Here is a 23,331-nt window from a genome sequence, read left to right on the forward strand (position 1 = left end):
TTAGAAAGAATCAGGCCAGATCCCCAGCTGGTGTAAATTGGCATCGCTCCATGGACATCAGTGGAGATATGTCAGTTTAAATTAACTGAAGAACTGGGCTACCGTACAGAAGACATTCCTTGGAATAGGCCCATGGAAAATGTTTATATAGTAATTTTTGAATATCTTAATGAGAAGAGAGGCATGGAGACAGACCCAACAAAAGACACAATATAAAGAAATCTTTTAGATTAAAAAATATTCTTTCACCAGTAGAATTTACACATCTTCAAAAAGGGAGCAGAATTTCTGAAAAGAATAGACAAGTTTACACTTAAGTATTCAAATTTTTCACAAACACATGACTACAAAAACACAATGTAAATGTGCCAACTATTTATTTCCCAAAGGAGAAAGTAGAACATTAAAAGCTTCTGCAGCCACTACCACCAGAGATCCCAACCACTGAACATAGTGTATTCAACAAAGAAATACACACACAATTATATCTCATTATAGATATACCATTAGATAGATATTCTGTGTGTATTTTACCTAGAAATACTCACTACTGAAGTGTGGGTTGCATATGTATTATCTTCACTTTCATATTGCTAGACTTTATGCAGAAAATGTGTTGGTTAAGTTTCCACTGAAGTAGTCTTAGGGGATAATTAATTTTCAAAACGATTGGGTTTTTTGCTCAATAAAATCTATTTGTAATGCCACAAAAGAGCTTTTGGCAACAGAGAAGGAGTTAAACTAACAGGACCAGAAAACCTGAAATTAAAAGGATTTTCCATTCCTTTCAATAGATGTATAAATCTGCAGCCTTCAGAGCTACAGGAAAGGTAGTTTACAGATAGAGTAATCAGGGACACTTATTTTCCGATGTAAATTGAAAAAACAAATAGGATGAACCCTGAAGATCACTGACTTTTTGAGAATCAAAAGAATTAGTTGGCTATTTCCTCTTCCTGGCCATCAACATACAGTAGTTTTACCTCAAATTATTAAATTAAAATTATGAAAATTACTGAAATGAAAAGCAGATAAAGAACTTTATAGCTAAGTGTCACCATTCAAAATTAATCTACTGACATCTCCATCCAAAATGTGCACAGTACTATCCATTGAATTTTGTTGCATTGCTTAGCAATCATGTTTTCCTGTTCTTCCATAGAAAATTACATAACTCTTGTTCAATACCTGTATCTATCTGTTTTATTTAGCCTCGGTCCATCTGCTCTGCAAATGTTCTTGTAAAGCTGTCTCCCATGGCAACACTAAATATCATGCAGTTCCCTGTCTTCTGTTGAAGCACTTTCCTCCTGACTGATCCACTTCAGAATTTCAAGTAGTCTCGTTTCTATAGTAGTTTTTTGTTGTTGTTGTTTTAAACAAAGTCTAGTGTGCGACATTGCATTCCATAAAGCCTCAATAACAGTATGGAAAATGGAAGTCCTAGTTGTTAAGATTTAGCTGTTATTTCTTTTTAATTAAATGGTTTCATTTTAGAAGAGCATTATGAGAGAATCATATGTAAATCCTGTAAAGCAGGATTAGCTGGGTTATTTTATAAACAGCTGCAGTTCTGTTGGCAAATTTCAGTTCATTAAACCATTCAAAATATTAACTATACATGTAGTAACATACATTTGGCAAAACAAAGAGTTATATAGAATAAAAAGTCCATTAAGCTGTAAATTACAAGGTCCAGAATTAAAACCTTTAATTACTTCCTAATATAGCACTATTTAAACTGCGTACAGACCGTCCCAGTTCTCTGCCTTCATATTCACATTCCTGCCCATTATTGTTCTAGAGGGAAATTCACAATATACATACACAATATATTGGCAAGATTTTATTTTTGAAAATACTGAGCCAAAGTTGTGCACGGATGTATACTCCATACAACCCCACTGACTTTGTTCTGTTTTTGTCAGCCAAAATTTCCAGCACCAGCCAGCAATTCTGATGCCCCGAATTTTTGGGAGCCTAACTTTAGAAACCTTGGCCTGACTTTCAGAAGCACTGGCCATGTTCAATGTCTTCTTAAGTCAATGGAAAGTGCTGAGTACTTCAAGAAAAAAAAATCATTCAAAAGGTGTCTTAAGGTGAGCACCCAAAATTGAAACACCTGAACATCACTGATTAGTTTTGAACATATTGACCTAAGTGTTTAATATGACATTCATCACCATGATATCAGACCACCTTCAAGGTGTTGCACACACTATGAGTCAGAGAAGAACTGCCCTGATAAACTCAAACTAATGAATAATGAGAATATGGGCAAGATTCTCAGATGCACCCAATATCTGTTGGGAACAGGTGACGTGAGTGATTGAGAAGGAGCTGGTTGTAAGTTCCTCTACTTTGAGCCCCGTTCTATACCAGCCCCAAAACAGTTTGGAGCAGCCTGAGGGCTACTTTAAAATACAACAGCTGTTATGGTTTTTCATGGCTGATACACGAGCTGAGAATAGCTGGAACATAATAGTACTCTACCCAGTCCTTCTCCTCCCCAGACCATTCTCCAACTTAACCTCTTCCTCTTCCCCCCACCCCCATGTATGGCAATCACCAGTGGAAGAGATCCACAGGCTTCCTGGCACCTTTGTGCCACCAGAGTGGCAAAGGGGTGCTGGATTAAAGTAAGAAATCTGATCCTGAAACTCAGAGTAAATATAAGGTATAAAATACATATGCGATAAAGATTTATATTCATAGTATTCCATATCCTTAATATTTTAGAATTGACCTAGTTTCTATATACATACTTTCAAAATATGCTCTTGAGTTGATAAGGATATTTGTCTGTTACCTTTAGAATAGGTACTATAAATTTTAGTACTTGATTTGTAAAATGGTTTAATAACCACATATTTACATGCGTATTTTAGTCAAATGTTTCAACCAAAAAATATACAAAGGGTTATGAAAATGTATTGAAACCTGTAATTAAGTATCTCTAATAATCTGTAACTACTCCCTAAGTCAGAGGTTCTCAAACTGGGGGTTGTGACCCCTCAGAGGGTCACAATGTGGTTACATGGGGGTCACAAGCTGTCAGCTCCATGGGGCTGACAGCCCTGAGCCCCATTAAATTAAATTAACACTGCCCCCTCTTAACCCCCCCCCATTTTTAATGTATGAGGGCAGGGGGATCACACTCAGAGGCTTGCTGTGTGAAAGTGGTCACCAATACAAAAATTTTGAAATCACTGCCCTAAATAACTTGAGGAGGGGTATTCCATTTTCAATTGCAAATTCATTACATTATTACCCATTTTCTAGATATCGTCAAGTTTTAATTTTAGCATTGTGCTTATTTTAACAGTAACGCGTGACTTCACTTTAATGCTGAAATATATTCAAATTGAAATATTGCACTGAATAAAATTCCAAAAGCTTAGGGTTTGAACTGAAAATGGAAAATAAGTTCTTAAAGAACTAAAACCTTTTTTTCTTACTTTGTCTCAGTCAAAGTCTAAAATTCTCAAGTTATTATAAGCCATTCAGGGAATGGCTAAGCAGCCAGTACCGTATTCATTTATCCTTTTGTCCTTTTAAGCTTTCAGGCTGCTGTGTAGCCATAGTAACTCAGTCTTTTCGCTCTGAAATCCATTAGCTGGTTTCAATACTACCATAAAAATCAAAGCCAGAGATTAAAAAAAGTTTTTTAAAATGGTAAAGATTCCTGGAGAATCTCTCTTTATCTATCTTCTTACTGCTTCTTCTGTAAGCAACAGCAACCAAAAGGGCACAAAAAGGCAAATCAAGACTAAATTTAAAAACATGGTTTTCACTAGGCAAGGTAGAACACAGTTTTGAAAATCTAGTCTATACTACAAATCAAGGTAATACAAACCAGTGGGTAGCACTTTTCATAAAGCTATCCTGTACTTGAATATGGTACAGATCTGAGCTCAGCCCTGATCAGTGTGTAATTCCAACGTTAATTGACAGGAATTCTACATATGGAAGGACTGCTGGTTTGAGTCTTATTAGAAGAAAGCAAGAAGGGAGGCACTAGTATCCTGCATCCTTATGCAAGGGACTTATTTGAGTGTTTGTGTTGTCAAATACATGAGCCCTACATGAATGCGTGCTGCAATTATTTCTGAATTATACTAACTGGCAAACATATAGTTCTCCAATAAGGTAATAGAGAAGTTGAACATCTGTCTGGAGAACAGGTAACTGGGTCTGAGATGGAGATGACCTCTGCAATAGCCAAGCTTGGGGAGAAAGTTTAGACTGAAGTTTATATTGTGTTATTTCAATTGCCAATAAAGCCAGATCCCAGGGCAGGGATAAGTTTGGACCTTATATACTGTGTATTTGTGGTGTTCAGAGCAGGGTTGAAATTCCATGCTGCCTTCAAACTTGTTTTAGAAAAAGGATATCATTCTCTCAGTTCCCATAGAGTAATTTACAGTTACCTATTCATCACAAGATATTTCTTTGCCATACCAACTGCACATATCAGGACAAACTAAAAGAAGGTTCCAACTGCCTCCCAAAGCTTCTGCCACAATTTTGCATGCAAAATCATTTACACTTACATTAGACAGAATCAGAGCATCTAACTGCCACATTTACATGCACAAATGCCATCTGCTCACCCAAATTCTGCATTCTATCAGTGCAAAAATTGGGACTAAAACACTGTAGGTACAAATTTTTGAAAATGTAACCTGTACAATGAAAAAATAATTTAAGTTTCAGAAATCTTTAGTTCAGTATAATAGAGTTTCATATTGACAAATTTTAAACAGTTTCTGCCATATTTTTGTTTGGTTTGCAATTTTTAAGATTAATACTAAAAATGTCGACGTTTTATATAATGTTGAGGGGAAGGATGACAAAGCTTATTATCATCATCTTTGTTTGTGGAGATGGGATTATGATGTTATTTCCACACTCTAAACACTAATTTAAGGGTGTTCTTATTCTAGTTTACTATACTAAATAATATGAATATTCATTTTGAACAGTTCTTTACTGTATGCATAGCCAGGTCTGTAGCTTTGCAGTAAGAATGACTCTTTATTGACTATGTATTGGAAACAAAATGGAACTGATTTTTTTAAAAAAACTAATCACCTCCAGAAATGTGAAAAAAATCCTCACTGTCATATATAATTTGTACATGTGCACACGCAAATCACCTTAAGTATACAGAGTATAGTATATTGAAAATGGAGGGGAGGGGGAGAAGGGGGGAGAAAATCTCCAGTAACCTACATGCATTACTTTATTTTTTAATTTAGTTATCGTAATATTCTGCCCTGGAAGCTGAACCTGTGCTAAAGGATGGTGCAAAGGACATGAATTGTGGCTGGAACCCCCACCCCACCCAGAAGGAATTTTAGCCAAAATTCCTCCTGTGGTGCCTATGCCAGAGCGGTATCTTCAACAACCTTGGAGAGACGCAGCATGCTCTCCTCTCTGAGCCAGGCCAGGTCCACTAGCTGCTGTGGATGGGAATGGGACTATACCCAGACCCTGACCCCAACTGATCCCATTCCCTTTCAGACAGCTAGTAAAGATGTGAGTAGAGAGAAAGGAGTCAAGACTGTGGGATTTTGACCAGCCTCTGCACAGGGGTAACAAAAGGCAGAGGAAAACTCCTTGGGCTATATAGTCTCTTTTGTACATCCCTGCAGATGCTGACTACAGTGACCTTTATTTTGGCATTACAATATCAAGTCATTATATTGATCTTAGGTGAAAATATATATATTCCACAGAGACTGCTGAGAAAATTTGATACAGGACAACTATATTGGCCTGTGTCTTTCCCACAGTGCCCACAAAGTTGAAATTCACTGTGGAAGACTTGTCGTTGAAAGAATCCAGGACAATACTAGGAGGTTCTGAGTGTCTCCTTCGTTTGCTGAGCACCTTCAACTCTCATTGACTTTAATGCAAGATTGGACCAAGTGTCTTGATATAGATAATAGGTCAGTTGGGTTGATTGTTATTTCCAACTCTGAACACCCAGTGATTTCCAGATGAGTCTATAATCAGGGAATAGGATTTTGAGCTACCATCAACACAAAAATACAGAAATACTTACGCTCCTTTGGTCTAATGCCATATTCCTCAGTCAGGTAAAAAACTTTCACTGACTTCCGAGCAGTCAAAGTCATTTTCACATTAGCCTGGCTCCTGCTAATTTGATTTAACACTTGAATTTTTTCCCTTCTCAAGTAATGTAAATCATGATTTTAGACGGGGGAAAAAAGCGATCCATCATCGTAAGATTGCATTTTTTGCAATTATATCTTCCATTAAATTTGTTCCACTGAGAGCATGATTCTAGAACATGAAACAGCAACAAAAGGCTTGTAACCCTCAGGCAGCATTATGATGTTAAGTCATATGTGACTAAGTCCACATATGGTGCCCCTACAAAACAACTTGATAAATTAGATGTATGTTTAATATGAAAGAAAATATGTAAAAAATTTATATAAACAAATATTTTCAGGTGTCAAATGTACACATTCTTTTGAGACATTTGCATGTCTTTTTTTAAACTTAGAGATAGTTTCAATTTTAAAGCTGTCATTCTAGGGAAAAAAACATGAAAGGCGATTCATAAAAGATGTTCAATATAATATCTCCACAGCCACCAAGATAGATTTTTTTGTAAAATATGAGGTTGTGAAACACTAATCCTGATATCCAACTACTTCATTCTGGCTCCTTACTCTACTAAGTCCTTTTAAAAACAAACAAAATCCTGACTTTCAAGAACAGCTTTTCAGAGGATAAAAAGGAAGAGACAGCTACGTTATTTCATTTTAAAACAAACTAGAAGAGTTAAAAAGCAACACCAGGGTCCTCTATGAAATAGATACATCTGAAGATCCAGTGCTAGGTTAATGAAGCCTGAGAGGCTCTTCAGCCAGAAATGCAAACAGTATCACTGCTGTTCTCTTCTTCCTATCTTTTGTATGGCTCTGGGGAGCAGTGGAAAATGTGGCCAGCATGTAGGAGGACATTGCCCAGACGAGCAAGATGTCATTCACTATCTCCCATCTTGGGTCCTGACATAAGAAGAGCCCACGGTGCACTTTTTGCTGTTTACAAGTGCAAAGAGGTCAATCACCAGCCCACCAAACTGACTTCTCAGTAAGGGTATTTCTGGGTGTAGGCTCCTCTCTGTCTAACCCAACTTTGCCACGTAAATCTTGGTGTTCACCTCCCCCTTGATGGGCAGTGCAAATCAGCGATAGGAAACTTTGCTTCACCCAGAACAGAAGTTGATTTTCACACTGGGGCAAGGCTAATCATGTTCTTCCTAGTTTATTTATGAAAACAACAACAGACACATTTCAGAGTAACAGCCGTGTTAGTCTGTATTCGCAAAAAGAAAAGGAGTACTTGTGGCACCTTAGTGACTAACCAATTTATTTGAGCATGAGCTTTCGTGAGCTACAGCTCACTTCATCGGATGCATACAGTTTCCACAGTATGCATCCGATGAAGTGAGCTGTAGCTCACGAAAGCTCATGCTCAAATAAATTGGTTAGTCTCTAAGGTGCCACAAGTACTCCTTTTCTTTTAACAGACACATTGACTGTCATGACTGGAACTCATCCCTTATCCATGGAAGGAACATTTACCCAAGACCTCAGTGAATCACTGTGGTCAAGCTGGTGAATGGGGTTCTCCTCTCTCTTTTGGTACCTATTACATTGAGTCAGTTAGAACCTGAATGAGGCCCCTCCATTACCCCCAGCTGGTATTTAACATAAGGATTTCTCTATCTGGTTCATTTTTTCCTTTAAAAAATTCTGATTCTCTGCACTCACCAGCTGAGGGAGTAGAGAATATACAATGGAACCTTGATCTCTGCCAGGATGAGACAGGGTGAGATGTAGAGACATTAATGGGAATTTGTGGATAGGTCTCATTTGAACTTCATTGAAATTTATCTATGATTGAGATCAGCATTTCCAATAGGCTCCAATAAAATTGGATTTTTTTGCAACACCAGTTTCCCATGTTTTGTTACTACTGCCTTGGAGGGTCATAGTCAATCATGAGTATCATCTCATAGCCACAGCCTAGTGTCAGTCAATCAATCCCAAAAGGTTCCCCTGTCTTCCCAAAACGTTTGAAAAGTTGTGCAAGAACATAGCCACCTACTTCATTAAAATCAATGTAAGTGGCAAATCCAGGAACATTTGGAAAATGTACTCTTGTCTCTGTAACAATGCATATTGTATTTTGGCCACAGCGAATATAGGTGAACACTGAAAACACTCTGACTTTTCAAAGTTATGATTAATAACCAGTCATGGACCATTAGTTTTGGTCAAGTGACCTTTAATGATAGATTACATAAGAATGGTGCATTTGTAACCATGTCTTTTTTCACCTCTCAAACAAAAATATAAGAAAACAAAGTGTTCCTCAGTAATGCCTATGTAAAAAGGCTCAGAATTTCTGGCTGCTTGGTGAGACTTTTTATGAAATACCATCCTCCTCTTCCGAACCTCACCACAACCCTATCAATTTATTCTTAAATTGAAATGGTTAGTTAAAAAATATCCCTAGACCCTAAGCTTATGAAGAAAGCCTCTAATAGAACCAGATTATGAACTACACACAGTGTTGTTCTCCTGAGCCTGCAGACACACAGGAACAAGAGTAATGAAAAGCATGAAGCGTGCCATTTAGTAATAAATAGAAAGCAGAACTATGACAAATTTAAACTACAACACTTACGTAATCTACTGCCAGACTAGGGCCCAGTCTTGCAAAGCGTCGACTACCCTCAACTCTCAAAGTCAATGGAAGTTTAGGGCATTCACCAGTCTGAAGGATGAGGCCTATATCTAGGCGAGAGTATTTATTTCATGTTGCTACTCGTAAAGCATCAGACTTGTATCTGCATTCTCTATTCCCTACCCTTTCTATCACCACCTAGTCTATCAACCATTGCTATGGCCAATATTTATTAATCATGCTTAGTTTGTAAAATAAAAGATTTATTTCCAGTTACTGGTATGCAAATAAGGCCCAACATCTTTTCCCAAGGAACAGCGTTTCTACTGAAATCAAATTGTTTTCTTAGCATGAAGCAGGGATTCCTCAGGACCAAGACAGGCCCATTTATATATGCAGAGGAACGCTTTTTTTTCCAAGCACATTCTCTGCCAAATGAACATATGCTTCTGGTTATAGAAACTGCCCCACTCTCAAGGCATCTGATGGTCATAGACACTAGACAAACAAACAGTGAATCCTTCAGAGAGAAATCTTCCAATAAAGTACTGTAGAATCTTAAACGGGAAAATATATGCAATCTGAGAAACTAGTGTGTTTGACTGAGGACAAACTGAGCCTGGGACACCGAGCCAGCTTTGTATCTCTATTTTACACCACCCAGTCTGTACATCACAATAGATTAGAAAAGGGAATTGGAGACGTAGACATAGATGAGATCTAGCTGGCAAAAAATTCATCTAATCTAGATAAGACTGAAGTGATACTGGCAGGTTAGGGGAAGCAACTAGAAGTTAGTGAGTGGATTATATCCGGCCCATTTGTTGTGGGTTTGTGCATGCCATTTTCAACTCAACTTCACAATCCGAGGGTATTGCTAGGTCTCCAGATGCATGATCACAGAACAGAGTTTAGGAAGACTTTTTCACCTTTGCCTGAACAGCAGATTATGACAATTTCTTTCCTGTTCAGATCTTGTTACCATAATCCATTGCTTAATCACTTCAAGACTGGATTACTACAGTGTATTGCGCATAAAGCTACACTTTTAATCAACCTGGAAACAATCTGGAGTAGAGTGTGGCAGCCCATGAAATGGCATATCTCACAGGCAGCACAAGACACCAGTCCTTTGTGATTTGCATTGGGAATGATTTAGTTTAGATAGCAACCTTCTCCTTATGTGATACTGTGACAGGTATGGTCAGCACAGGTCTTGAGTTGAAATCCTCTGAAGGGTGGGTGCACTAAGGGCTGATATTTATGGGCTAGTTGAGATATAATTTGAGTACGATTTCATCCTTGGTTGACAATTATCTGGTTCTGTAGAGAAAAGCTTCCAATTTTCTCTTACGTGGCTGTATTTTTAATTAATATAAAAGGCTCCTAAACTCTGGAATAGAGGCTAAAAGCAAATTTGTTAGTCTCTAAGGTGCCACAAGGACACCTGTTGTTGGGTTTTTTTGCGGATAGAGACTAAACACAGCTGTTACTCTGAATCCTCTCAGTTGTGTCTGATCATCACATGAAAAAAAGAATGATTAAATGAAATACCCCAGAAAAACAATATTTGTCACACAAGAAAAACTGTTCTTTATTTCAAGTGGAAACAGAAACAAGAGAGTGTATCGGTAGAAGACCAATGGGTACCCAGAGGCAGATGAAAACACTATACTGTTCTGAACTAAAAAAACCCAAAACTTTTCACTGTATTGTATTAAGAACGCACAAATGAGGATGGAGAATGTGCATCACTGCAGGAGACTGATGTAAACTCAGGCTTGTATGTACAAATAACATTGTGTATGGGTTCAGCAATTCTGCCTCTTAGTCTGGCCATATGGAGTATATTGCTACTCTCTAGGATACTAAGGCCATTACAAATTCAGGGTTCACTCCTGAAACCATTATTCATGCTGGCAGCCATTAATCAAGCAAGTACTCCTACTAAAATCAATGAGAATGCTTCAGGGTTTAAGGTTTGCAGGATCAGGCTTGTATTAACCAAACTGAATTTGCAGATGGTAGGAAAAGGAATTTCATGAGCAGTGGGAAACTGTTTGGTTTTTACTCTTTAGTTAAGCACCTTTGTGGGTTTTTGACCATGCAATTCCAATGCCAGTCTTGTGTCAGAAATACTATGAAAAGGTTTCTTGCAGCTGAGCAGTTTGCACACTTTGTGCACTTCTCTCACAACACACTTATAACCACAAGTTTGACTACTGTAATTTAATCTTCGCAAGGCCTCAGCAGGGTTCCTCTGCTGCTTGTAACTTCTAGAGAATATAGCAGCCTGCACATTTACTGGCTTGAGCAGCAGTGACAATATTACGCTCACCTTGCAACCATTGCACAGCCCGCCTGTAATGTAGAGGATGATTTTAGGATGGCAGTATTTGAAAACTTTCTTCATATATCTTATTGAGGTGGGTGTCTGCACTCTGACCTCACCTACCTTCTTGGCAGAACTCATTTTAAGATGATGGGTGAGAGCTTTTGCTCTTGTATTCCCCACAGTATGAAATTTGCTCCCTCCTGGACACATGCCTTGTCCTATCTTTCCAGCATCTTACTAATCATTAGAAAGCTTTATTCTGGCAGAGATATATGCTTCCATCGCTGTTGGTTTGTGTGTAGGGGCCATTATCAGCCCTATTTCAGGGGAACCCATCTTTGACTCACTTAAGATGAGTTATATTAAGTGCCTTCAAAATTAAAACAAAACAAAAATTGTGGGGCTTCTCTCATACATAGCAAAATGAAATGCCAGGTGTTTTGCTGTTATTTGGTTTGAAGTTGCACATTGGTGAAAGGAATACGCTAAAGGCTCAACATTTTTGTTCATGTTATATTACTTACTGTGTGATGGTTGACATCTGTGTCATCTTTTTGGATTCTCATGTGATTGATACTATTGGCCTTCAACCACTTCTTCAGGTTAAGTATTGACCTCCAATACATGCTACGTTTGCAATAGCCAATAAAAGTCCATTAGGTTGGCATATATATAAAGGACAATTTAGGCCCCTTGGGGCCAATCATGCTGTGCTTTAGTTATTGGAATAGTCACACTGTTTTTGTGTTTTATTTGGCCTTCATTTAGGTCCTCAGTAAAGTGATTTCAAATTTACTCAGGTTTCAATGGGCAGACTGGACTAGTTGTATCTGTTTATTCAGTCTTGGTGAAAGCAACAATATTTGCCCCTCATTATCTAGCACAGTGGCTCCCAAACTTGTTCCACCGTTTGTGCAGAGAAAGCCCCGGCTGGCTTGGCCGGTTTGCTTACCTGCCACGTCCACAGGTTCGGCCAATCGCGGCTTCCCGCAACCCCCAGTGGCCTGGAGCACTGAACCGCAGCCACTGGGAGCCACGATCAGCCGAACCTGCGGACGCGGCAGGTAAACAAACCAGCCCGGCCCGCCAGGGGCTTTCCCTGCACAAGCGGCTGAACAAGTTTGGGAACCACTGATCTAGCAAAACGTAATTGGACAAAAGAAATCACTAAATCCCAGTCACACTTGATACTCCAGACTAAACTCAAAAACCTAGCATTTTACTCCTCTATCTGAAAACAGTTTTGTCAGTATTTGCAATTCTCTGTTAAGCAAGCTGTACCTCTTGTTTTTGTATTTCACAGTTACATGAAGATTATTTTGCAATTTAGGTGATAAATTACTCATCATTAACCTCCTTTGATGTTTTAGTTCCATGAACTCTGAATACATTTGACTAGCATTTAAATAAATAATCAACCGAAAGAAAGTCAGAGCTGTACAGTTCTTGAATTTGAGACATGACAAGAAATATCTAGAGGTCAAAAGAGGTGCAACAGAGACTATCTCCTACTAACTTAAACATGTAACATTGTAAGAAACTGGTACAAAGTATTATTTAACATAGCCAGCCCATGGTTCAGTGGCTAAGATATAGGAGTAGGCTGAGATCTGGGTTCTGTTTCTCTCTCTTCAGTGGACTGGCTGTGTGATCTTGGTCTAGTCACATAGACCCAGATTCTGATACCCTTACCCACACTGAACACAGTGGGGCTATTTGAGGATAAGGTCCTACTCAAGGCAAAAAGTATGTACATCTAAGTACGTTAACTAACCTTTATCTACCTACAACTTCTCTCGCAGTATGGATGCATTGCCATGCCTTCTAGTTTGAGGAGCTTTCATTGCTAACAAACATTTTCTCAAGTTGATTGAGAGAGGAGGGTCACTGTTCTCTTAAATTCTCAACGTTTGTTCCTCTCTCCCACTTCCCAATGATTTAATTTCCCCTGAAGTCATGGTCAGTGAGATCATCAGAGGGAGGAGGGAAAAAAAAAGACACACAAGAATTTAGACAGGGCTGAGCTCCCTTTCTCTTACCTTAGCTTTTTGTTTTGAGCCCCTATGAATGCAATATCTAAGCACTGAACAAAATTAAACAGCATAAAATCATGGAACAAAAAGATATGTTTCCCTCTCAGTTGCTCTATGCAGCTTGAGCATAGTGATGGTTTCTTGAGGAAAAATCTGGGTTCCCTTTATTTTAAACTCCTTGATTTTCATGACCAGGCTAGCTGGTTCCAGAGCCTGCCTCACCACCTCAAGCATTCTCAACCTTACCATCAGTGAGGTTGTTCACTTGACAACATCCATGTCTTTTATACTTCTACCTAGACTAATCAAATAAGAATACTAGCACAAGGTTTCAGTTTTACCTTCCCCCACTTAGAGCTCGAGTGTGGTTTGGACTCTGTACCACCACATGAAAGAAAAGAGAGGAAGAACCTCTTTCACTCGTAAATGAACTACCTAAAGTCAGTGGGGTTACTAATCCAGGTACTCCCTCCTCAGAGCAGGTGGGCATGCTGTGGATGAAGAGGGACAAAGTCTTAGTTCCACAGCCTCTTCCCCCACTAAGTGGCCAGACTAGCTGAGCCAGTGTTTGCTGAATAGTAACAAAAGGTTCGTGTAGACAAGCAGTAAATTACCACCACTGACAAGAGCAAGGATGACATAGGTAAGGAATTATGATTGGGAGCTATGCTTTTTACAAAGCCTTGCTCAGAACATGCCTAAATTCAGAATCTAGCCCTTAGATTTTATGGTTTGTTTTATCACAAATGGTCAATTGTGATGCATGAAATCTGTTACTGTGAAAGCAACATAGCTTTGCAGATGGGTACAGAGATGTTAAGTAACTGATTTTCAAGGTCACACAGCAAGTCAGTGACCTTCAAGAATGGAAATGAACTGCGCTCTCCTGACTCAGAAAACTTTCCAAACCACAGCAGATGACAGAGAACAGAATGAGGAAGAACTACATCTTTAAACCCAAATCAGTGAACTTCTCTCCCCAAAGTCATCTCTGGATATTTAGAAGCTTTGGATGTAGTCCTGTCTCCAAAGGAAGTCAAGGGGAGTTTATTATTGATTTCAATGGGACTAGGATTTCACCATATTTAAGCTACACTTACCTGTATTTCAAAATGAGGATGTATTGAACAGCAGCTCAGCTGTCTTGTTCATATCTTTAAGGTTTTATTTTAAGATTAAATTAAATGTTAGTGTAAGAGAACACCTCATACGCTCACATTTACATCAAATACGTAATAGGTTTTCACGAGAGTTCAGGTCTTTGATGACCATCTTCTCTTTTAAAAAAATATACAAAATAGGAACGAAGCTTATATATTTTACAAACATGTTGTGTTAAATGTTCGCTGTCTTTTTACTGCATATTCTGAGAATCATGTTTTACTCAACATGTGTTTCATTTGATCCCCCAGTACGTACTGTAATATGTTTCAGTGCTGAAGTGAACTTGCCTCAAGTTTCTGCTATTGCTGTGGTGTGGATCAGTTGTGACAATTTTTTAAATAATATGGACATAAACCACTGATTGATAGCCCAGCTCAGTTAATCAGTGTCTTGTTTTAATGATAAAGGAAAAGGGATTCAATTATAGTACAGATGGGCCCAAGCTGCAGAATTCAGATCAGAATCTAAATTGCCATAGATGCCTGGTAAACTGAAGGTTTGGTTCACCAGACGTCTTTTCCAATGTATTCTACACACCTAGACCACACAGTTGAAAAAGTCTAAATTCAGCCCTTTCCTGGGGTTTGGGTTTATTTTATTTTTTTTAAAGCAACAGTAAGAATATAAGGATCCACTCAAACCTTCTCTCCAGGCTTGGCTGCACCTAGGGTTTGCTCTCTTAACTGCTTAGCCCATCCTCATCCTCTCTCCTCCATAAAGCCACTCACGCTTCCGATAAACCGAGGTGAGATCCTAAGGCACCTGCCTCCCTTAGTCAGTAGAACCAACTTAACAAGTATTGATCCTGTTGGGAAAGGGTTATCAGCACAGGGTGTTTCAGGTAAACTCTGCCAGCCTCTTACAAGCTCACCTCTAACTAATATAATCAACATAGCAGAGATTTAATGTATCAGTTTCTGTAGTAAATTAGCTAACTAATGTGCCTATCTTAAACATGAAATGTCATCCACAGAGAATTCAGAAAAAAAATTGAAGAACATCACCATCCAAAAGACAGTATTTAGCACCTGCTTCTATTTCACACAAGTTCTTGCAACACTGTACTTATATAAAGGGCATATTGATATAGTACAGCACAGATGTACATTACTCATCTAGAGATACTGTTCATCCTTTCAAAGAACACAGATTTTGCTAGTGAAGCAAACACCTCAAACTATCATTACAAGCCAGTGCTATATATATATTCAGAAGTTTCTAAACTAAAGTTATTGTTCAGCTACAGAAGACATATGATGCTATCATCTGGTTTCTTTTTTCAAAGTTTTCTGGAACTGATTTGTTAAAGCAATCAAGGATTTCAGCTGAAGTAACTTTACTGTGTTAACCAAGATCAATGCAAATGAGCTCCTCAGTTGAACTAAAATAGTGATTTGGCACCTGTATAAATGCATTATTGCACACTAACACAAGGAGGATGTCATCACTACAGATAGGTAACTTTTAAAAGGTCCTAAGGTTTGGATTTTGCGAGAAGCTTATATAAATGTTTTGAGCTTCCATCCTAGCACCCGACTCATAACCCTCTAATAGGGCCTGCTCTCCACTCCCTGCTTATATCCTCCAAATAGGTTCTGGTATTCTCTTTCCAGAATTGCAGCACTGCATGCTATCTAGCTACGTTCTTAAGAATGTCATGCTGAGTCTTGACAGGTTTGAGATTACTACATTAGTAATTATTTCAGCATCAATCCCTGCACATAACAACTCAAACACTGTGTAGCACTTTGATCATGTGGCGTGGAAATGTTTGAATAAACTCTTTCTATGCCATTTATAAAGGCTGCAAGTTGTCTTCCTATTTTGGCTCACATGAATTAAATCTGAACTATTTTAAAAGGGAGCTGATTATTTCATTCCAGTTCCTATTTGACACATCACAAAAACCACCACTGTAATTGCCACTGACAGGCAACCTATCAGCTCTCTTAGTAGAGAGGCCAAGGGCTAAATGGGCATAAGGACTGAACATCTCCTCCCTCTAAATCAGTGCATTCCTTCAGTTCTATAATATTAATAGAATAGAAGATTTCAGTCTCTAGTGCTGTCGGCCTGGCACCTGTCATGAGCAGTAAATGTCTGTTTTAAATAAAAGGACTGTAGAGTTTTTAAAAAGTATCCTGTTTACATGAAGTAGAATTTGTTGTTCAATGCAGACTTGCAAAATTTTATCTATCTATATGCCCAATGCAAGTAACTTCATTCCCCCACCCCCGCATATCAAATATTATTCGTTTTTTCAGCACCATCAGTATCATGATAGTAAGGGGCAGGACAAGAGTTTTGGGGGTTTTGCTTTGGCTGGCAAATTTTCATAACTTTCATGACTCTCATGGCTGATTTAATGGTACACTGTGCAATGAAACTGCTTAGACACAGCAGAGGACACACCTTATCCAAAAAGGCATAGTATGACTGGCGAGTTGGGTTTTGTTTTATTTTTTTTGATGGGGCACAGTTGAGCACATGTATTTTGTGAGGTCCCTGCCATACACATTATATTAAATAGGAAGGAGGAGTTAATGGGGGGAACAAAGATAACAGAGACAGCCTGAGGGCATAAAAGGTTAGGGAGGAGCTGGAAGGAAAGAGTGACAGTTTTAAAGTCTTCTCTCCTTTCAGTGTACCACACTGCCCTTTTAGCAGCAGAGCACATGGAGATCTAGCCATTCTCAACCAACTTCCAGCATAAGTTGGGAAATGTTCATGGGCTGGTGTAAGTTGATAAAAAAAAGGGCGGGGGCGATAGCTCCCTTCTATGGACACCCAGCCAGCCAGTTAGCTGTAAAATCCCAGGTAGTAGTTGTTCTCTACTTGCTTTACCTGTAAAGGGTTAAAAAAGCCCATAGGTAAAAGGAAGGGAGTGGGCACCTGACCAAACGAGCCAATGGGAGGGCTAGAACTTCTTAAAATTGGGAAAAAACTTTCCGTTTATCTGTCTGTTGTTCTCTGGAGAGAGAGGAGAGAGCAAAGACAGGGCTGGAACTATGCTGTAAAAAGCTTTAAGCCAGGTATGAAAATCACCAGATCACACCTAAAAACTACTTATTTGAAACCCCAGGTATGTAAGTAAATCAGGAAATGTCTAGGAAGATGTGATTAGGTTTATCTCTTATTTCTTTATGGCTTGTGGACTCCTCTGTGCTAACCCCAGGTGCTTTTGTTATGCTTGTAACCTTTAAGCTGGACCTCAAGGCAGCTATCTTGATGCTTAATTCTTGTAATTGTTTTTTTTTTAAGTCTAGCAAAAAGCCTACATTCCAAATGTATTTTCTTTCTTTTGTTTTTAATAAAATTTACCTTTTTAAAGAACAGGATTGGATTTGTGTGTCCTAAGAGGTTTGTGCACATATTTAATTAGCTGGTGGCAACAGCTGATTTCCTTTGTTTTCTTCCTCTGCTCTTCCCCGGAGGGAGGGTGAAAGGGCTTGAGGTACCCCACAGGGAGGAATACCGAAGTGCGCCTTCCTGGGTCCAAAGGGTTTTTTTGCACTTGGGTGGTGGCAGCATCTACCCATCCAAGATCAGAGAGAAGCTGTAACCTTGGGAGTTTAATACAAGACTGGAGTAGCCAGTATTAACTTTTGGAAACCTTGCGGACCCCCACCTTCTGCACTCAAAGTGCCAGAGTGGGGAATCAGCCTTGACAGCTCCACGGAAGTCACTGACTACTGCAAGTACATCAAACCTGTCCTTCACTCCCCACAATGACCTCCCATAGAATATCAAATCAAGTTCAAGTTTTCAGCCCATATCATCAAGGCACAAAATCTGGGCCTAGCATGTCTAAAAGACTGCCTAAAACTCCAGAATAAGGGATGGGGTCAGCAATCCTACTCCACAGGCACAATAGAATTTTCTACCACAAGGGCGCATGCAGCTCATCTGTGCAGGAGGCAGAGCTTTCTCATGGGCTAGTCCAAAACCCTGGAATGAACTCTCAGGATTTAAAGACCATCACAAACCTCACCAGTTCCAACCCCTAGTATAAGGCACACTTCTTTGACCTGCCTTCTCTAAAATAAACATACAGCAGCATTTAAAAAACAAGCAAACAAAAGACATCCTATCAAAGCAAAACATTCCACTGTACACACAATTCTCCCCCTGCAGAGAGGATGAGAGGAAGAACGAATGACAAGACAGATGTTGGCCACATTGCTTAACACACTACTTGAAATCCCTTGGATACTATGGTAAGGAGGGTTATATGAGAACTCCTAGAATAGAACTATTGCAAGACTGGGGCCTTGGTTTTTAATAGTATAAAGTGAGCTGTTAATGGCCTCCAGGCCACAAACTCCTGCTAAAAAGGAGCAACTGGGCTATTGAAGACTAGGAGGAGTAAGGATGGCTCTATTTGGTCCAGGATTTTTTTTTTCCAAAAATGTATTTATTTATATTTTCTTAACGTTCAAAAACAGGGTAATTTTTTCCATACCAATTTCCTCATACATTTTCACCAGAAACTATTATTCATGGTGGAAAACTAATGATTTTATAAAAAATTAAAGTTAGTGAGCCACACCACAATGGTAATAAGCCATGAAAGGGAGTACATTAGTAGAGTACCGAGATACTTCTTGGGTTTTGAAGGTACTCCACCTTCATTGTCATCTCTCATAATGCAACTGATGCAATTAATGAAAATCCTGTTGTGGCTTAATAAATCCCTATTAAAAAACACATATGGAGTATGACTGTCACTTGGCTTTAAGCACAGCTCCAGAGCTTTTGCCATACCAATAATTTTTGCTCAGATATTTGTTTAAGCAGCTCATTTTGTGGGTTTTGAATTTTGTCATTATACATCTTTATTTCAGTTCAGTCAAATCCAAGTTTTAATTATCAGATAAGCAAAACTCCAATATTTCAGTTCTTGCTCTCATGTGGGTTTAAAAAAAATAGTATCTTTAATTGTTTTTGATAACATCTGGTTGATTAGATTCATAAACATACTATATATGAGCCAAATTCTCACAGGACTAGTCTCATTAAGAAGTCAAATTACTACGCTGATTAAAAAACATTCTCATGAACCTTAGAATCAATAATACCCAGAATAATCTGAAATCTTATGTGGTTTTATGAAAATAATTATGCTTTTCTTTTGTACAGTATTTAAATAGAAACATCTTTAAGTTTTCTTTGGCATTAAAATTATACTAATAATTCCTTAATTTTTCAGCACAGCAAACACAACAAAAAAACCCCACAAACAACCCACAAACACACACCCTTGCACTCATTTTGATGCTTTAAAATGTCATAAAGGAAAATCTCATTTAGTAGCTATAAAAATAAAAATCTTGGGGTCTTGTTAGCCGATGGCCAGGGATGTTTGGTGAGGTGCCAGCTATGCCCGTTTATACCATCCGTGACTTTAACCGCTAGGACGCACTGTCCCTTCGCGGCGGGCAGCCCGGGCTAGGCTGACGGATGCCCCAAGGTCCTAACCACCCGTGACTTTAACTGCTAGAGCTCAGAGCTCCTTCGCAGTGGGCAGTCAGGATTGACTGACAGGTGCCCCAAGAGTTTGCCCCGTGGAGGCGGCACAACTCAACGCTAGGCTCTTAGTACTCTCACCTAATGGCCAGGCTTTATAGCCAAAACGGCTGAGGTTCTTTAATTGTGTTGGCTGCTTTACAGTAAACCAGAGAAACAAGTCAGGCTTATGCATAAATGGTTACCAAAATTTATTAAACTAGATTCTAATCATGTGGTTACAAAATTGCTAGTGCCTACTTATTTAAATGTAGAGATGTTACACACACAAACAAGTTACAAAACTGAAGCTACAATCCCAAAGAAAGAAAACAAAGTATAGAGCTCTATTTCAAAATATGTGTACACTAAAGATAGGAGATCAGGTGTGGGTGCTTCTTACCCTCCTTGCATCTCTCGATTCCAGCGGTGCCAAGCCAGGATCGGTCACTCAATTCCGCGGAAAGACGAATAAGGGACAAGGCTTAGGGACCCTCTTAGCTGCAGAAGCCTTGGGAGGCTGTCACTTATCTGACCAGCAGATAGATAGTGAAAAGCACTCAAGAATCATGGTGCTGTAGGTCCCCTACTTATACCTCTGTACTCCTTTATTCTCTTTCTCCTTTCTATGCCAAATTGGGGCTGGTCTGTCGGGGTGACGCCAGCTCTCGCAAGAGTAGTTCACGCTTGCAAGGGAGAGAAACAATAAGTGTCGACTACCGGACATTCCTTTTATTAGGGTAAATATTTTCCCACCTAGGATGTTGGTGTGTGTGCATCATGCTGTTTTAGTAGGGGCTAAGAGCCATGTCTGTCACAGCGCCTCTGCCTGCTGTGAGCCCAATTGTTGTATATGTTCCCAGTGGCACATTGTAGCAGCACACCTGTGCTTCTCTCAGCTTCAAAGGCTGTGCTGGAATTCATGTTAAGTGCCCTGTGGTTTTTGGCTCCCGTGTGTTTCCAGCAATGCTGGTCTGAGAGGGGGGGGCTGGCTGTCTGGCTACAGGTCTACACAGTGAAAAGTTCTTAAAATTTGGTAACATAGGTTCTGACTTGAAGTTTAAAAAAAGAAATGAAGTTAGAGTTACGGAAAACTTCTTAACAGAAAAGACAATGGAATGATCTGCTTAGGCAAGTCATTGGAGGATCATCACTAAAAGGATTGAAAATAAAACAATTGAGGGCCTAATGTATAGAAAAATCCTGCTTCCTTGCTGAGAGCTGGCCCAAGGTGACCCAATGTTTATTTTTAAGCTCACATTGTTCACAGTATTGTCATAGTATTACGTAAAACAGGTTGAGAACCACTGCTCATCATTGTGGGTTGCCTATGTGGCCCACAATGTGTTACATGGGACGCAGGTTGAGAACCACAGCACTCCCCAAAAACCCTCCACAGTTCCCTATACCCCCCGCCCTCTGCCCTGAGATCACTTTTCACTTCTGGGGGGAGGGATAGCTCAGTGGTTTGAGCATTGGCCTGCTAAACCCAGGGTTGTGAGTTCAACCCTTGAGGGGGCCCATTTAGGGATCTGGGGCAAACATTGGGGACTGGTCTTGCTCTGAGCAGGGGTTGGACTAGATGACCTCCTGAGGTCCCTTCCAACTCTGATATTCTATGATTCTATGAATCTATGATTCTATGATCCTTCCACAGAGTGGGGCCAGGAGGTAGCCCTGGGCACGGGGCCCAGCAGCTGGGACCCGAGGCCCACTGCGCAGCTAGGGCCCCCAGCACTGGGCTTGGAGCAGAGCCCTATCTAAAACCTGGGGGTGCTGCAGCACCCCCCACAAACCCCTAGTTCCCAGTGCCCCATCCTGTCACTGCCCAGAGTCTCCCCTTCCCCCCAAACCAGCCCAGAGACCCACTCTCCCATGTCCTGTCCCCTGCAGCACTCACTAGCACCCTGCTGGCAGGAGCACTCCTGCAGGCTGCCTTACACTCTCTCTCCCCTCCTCAGCCAGCCCTGCCTCCTGCCAGGACAGAGCAGCAAATTTTGAATTTTTTTAAGCACAGAGCTGGGCTGCAGCTGTGTGCTAATTGGGCAGACGGTTGAGAACCACTTATGTAGAGTAAAATAGTAGCTTGATTCAATCCAACTGTTGCTTCCAAAATGGGCACAGAAAGCAGTGCCACAAAAGGTGCCATGTTAAGTTTCTTGTTTCAGCAATTTGGAAATACATGTTTCTTTTTGTTCGCTTGCCCTCTCCCGAACCTCTAAACCTTTTTCAGAAAACATCTGTGAAAAGGAGCATGTCAAATACAGAAAGTCCCTAGCTTATTTTTGAAGTATTTCCACATAAGGTAAAGAAAACCTGTCACCTTTAATTCTAACTCTTTAGTACACGCTATTGTGTTAATAATCCAAACCACTGCAGGCAGCTGATTAAGCACAATGATTCAGGACCAAGTTCATCCCTGTTGTCACTCCATTTATTTCAGTTTTGAGAACTGCAATAGAATGACAGATGAATTTGGCCTTCCTGCAGTGCACAGATGGGTGTAAGCTGCTCATAGATTCCAACAGGGGTTGACTCTCCCAAAGGGTCCCACTTTGGAAAAGATAGCTTTAAATTCAGGACAATGGTGAATTAGCACATCTTCCTGGAACCTGGGTCACACCCCCGCCCAAACCCATTATGCTTGCTTTTGGGCTTAGGGGTTACAGGAATCTTTGACACTGCAGCTCATCATGTTACCGGGGCTTTCCACTTCAGAGGAACCAGAGCTTTGGCTTACACATCAGTGGAAGCTGGGGTTGGATGCAACCCTTTATCAACAACTTCACATTCAGATACAAAACATTTCACAGAACTCTACAGTCCACTTAGAATCATAGAATATCAGGGTTGGAAGGGACCTCAGGAGGTCATTTAGTCCAACCCCCTGCTCAAAGCAGGACCAATCCTCAACTAAATCATCCCAGCCAGGGGTTTGTCAAGCCTGACCTTAAAAACTTCTAAGGAAGGAGATTCCACCACCTCCCTAGGTAACACATTCCAGTGTTTCACCACCCTTCTAGTGAAAATTTTTTTCCTAATATCCAACCTAAATCTTCCCCACTGCAACTTGAGACCATTACTCCTCATTCGGTCATCTGCTACCACGGAGAACAGTCTAGATCCATCCTCTTTGGAACCCCCTTTCAGGTAGTTGAAAGCAGCTATCAAATCCCCTCCTCATTCTTCTCTTCCGCAGACTAAACAATCCCAGTTCCCTCAGCCTCTCCTCATATGTCATGTGTTCCAGTCCCCCAATCATTTTTGTTGCCCTCCGCTGGACTCTTTCCAATTTTTTTCACGTCCTTCTTGTAGCATGGGGCCCAAAACTGGACACAGTACTCCAGGTGAGGCCTCACCAATGTCGAATAGAGGGGAACGATCACGTCCCTCGATCTGCTGGCAATGCCCCTACTTATATAGCCCAAAATGCCATTGGCCTTCTTGGCAACAAGGGCACACTGTTGACTCATATCCAGCTTCTCGTCCAGTGTAACTCCTAAGTCCTTTTCTGCAGAACTGCTTCCTAGCCATTCGGTCCCTAATCTGTAGCAGTGCATG

At 40.0% G+C, this 23,331-nt stretch overlaps 1 protein-coding gene across 2 annotated transcripts in view; it reads right to left on the reverse strand.

Moving 5' to 3' along the window:
• The window catches only part of MARCHF1 (membrane associated ring-CH-type finger 1), a 470,123-nt gene that overhangs the window by 316,355 nt on the left and 130,437 nt on the right, over positions 1-23,331 (reverse strand). The gene's annotated exons all lie outside the window — the stretch shown is intronic.

The sequence above is a fragment of the Natator depressus genome, chromosome 4, assembly GCF_965152275.1.
Source record: "Natator depressus isolate rNatDep1 chromosome 4, rNatDep2.hap1, whole genome shotgun sequence".
NCBI classification, from domain to species: domain Eukaryota; kingdom Metazoa; phylum Chordata; order Testudines; family Cheloniidae; genus Natator; species Natator depressus.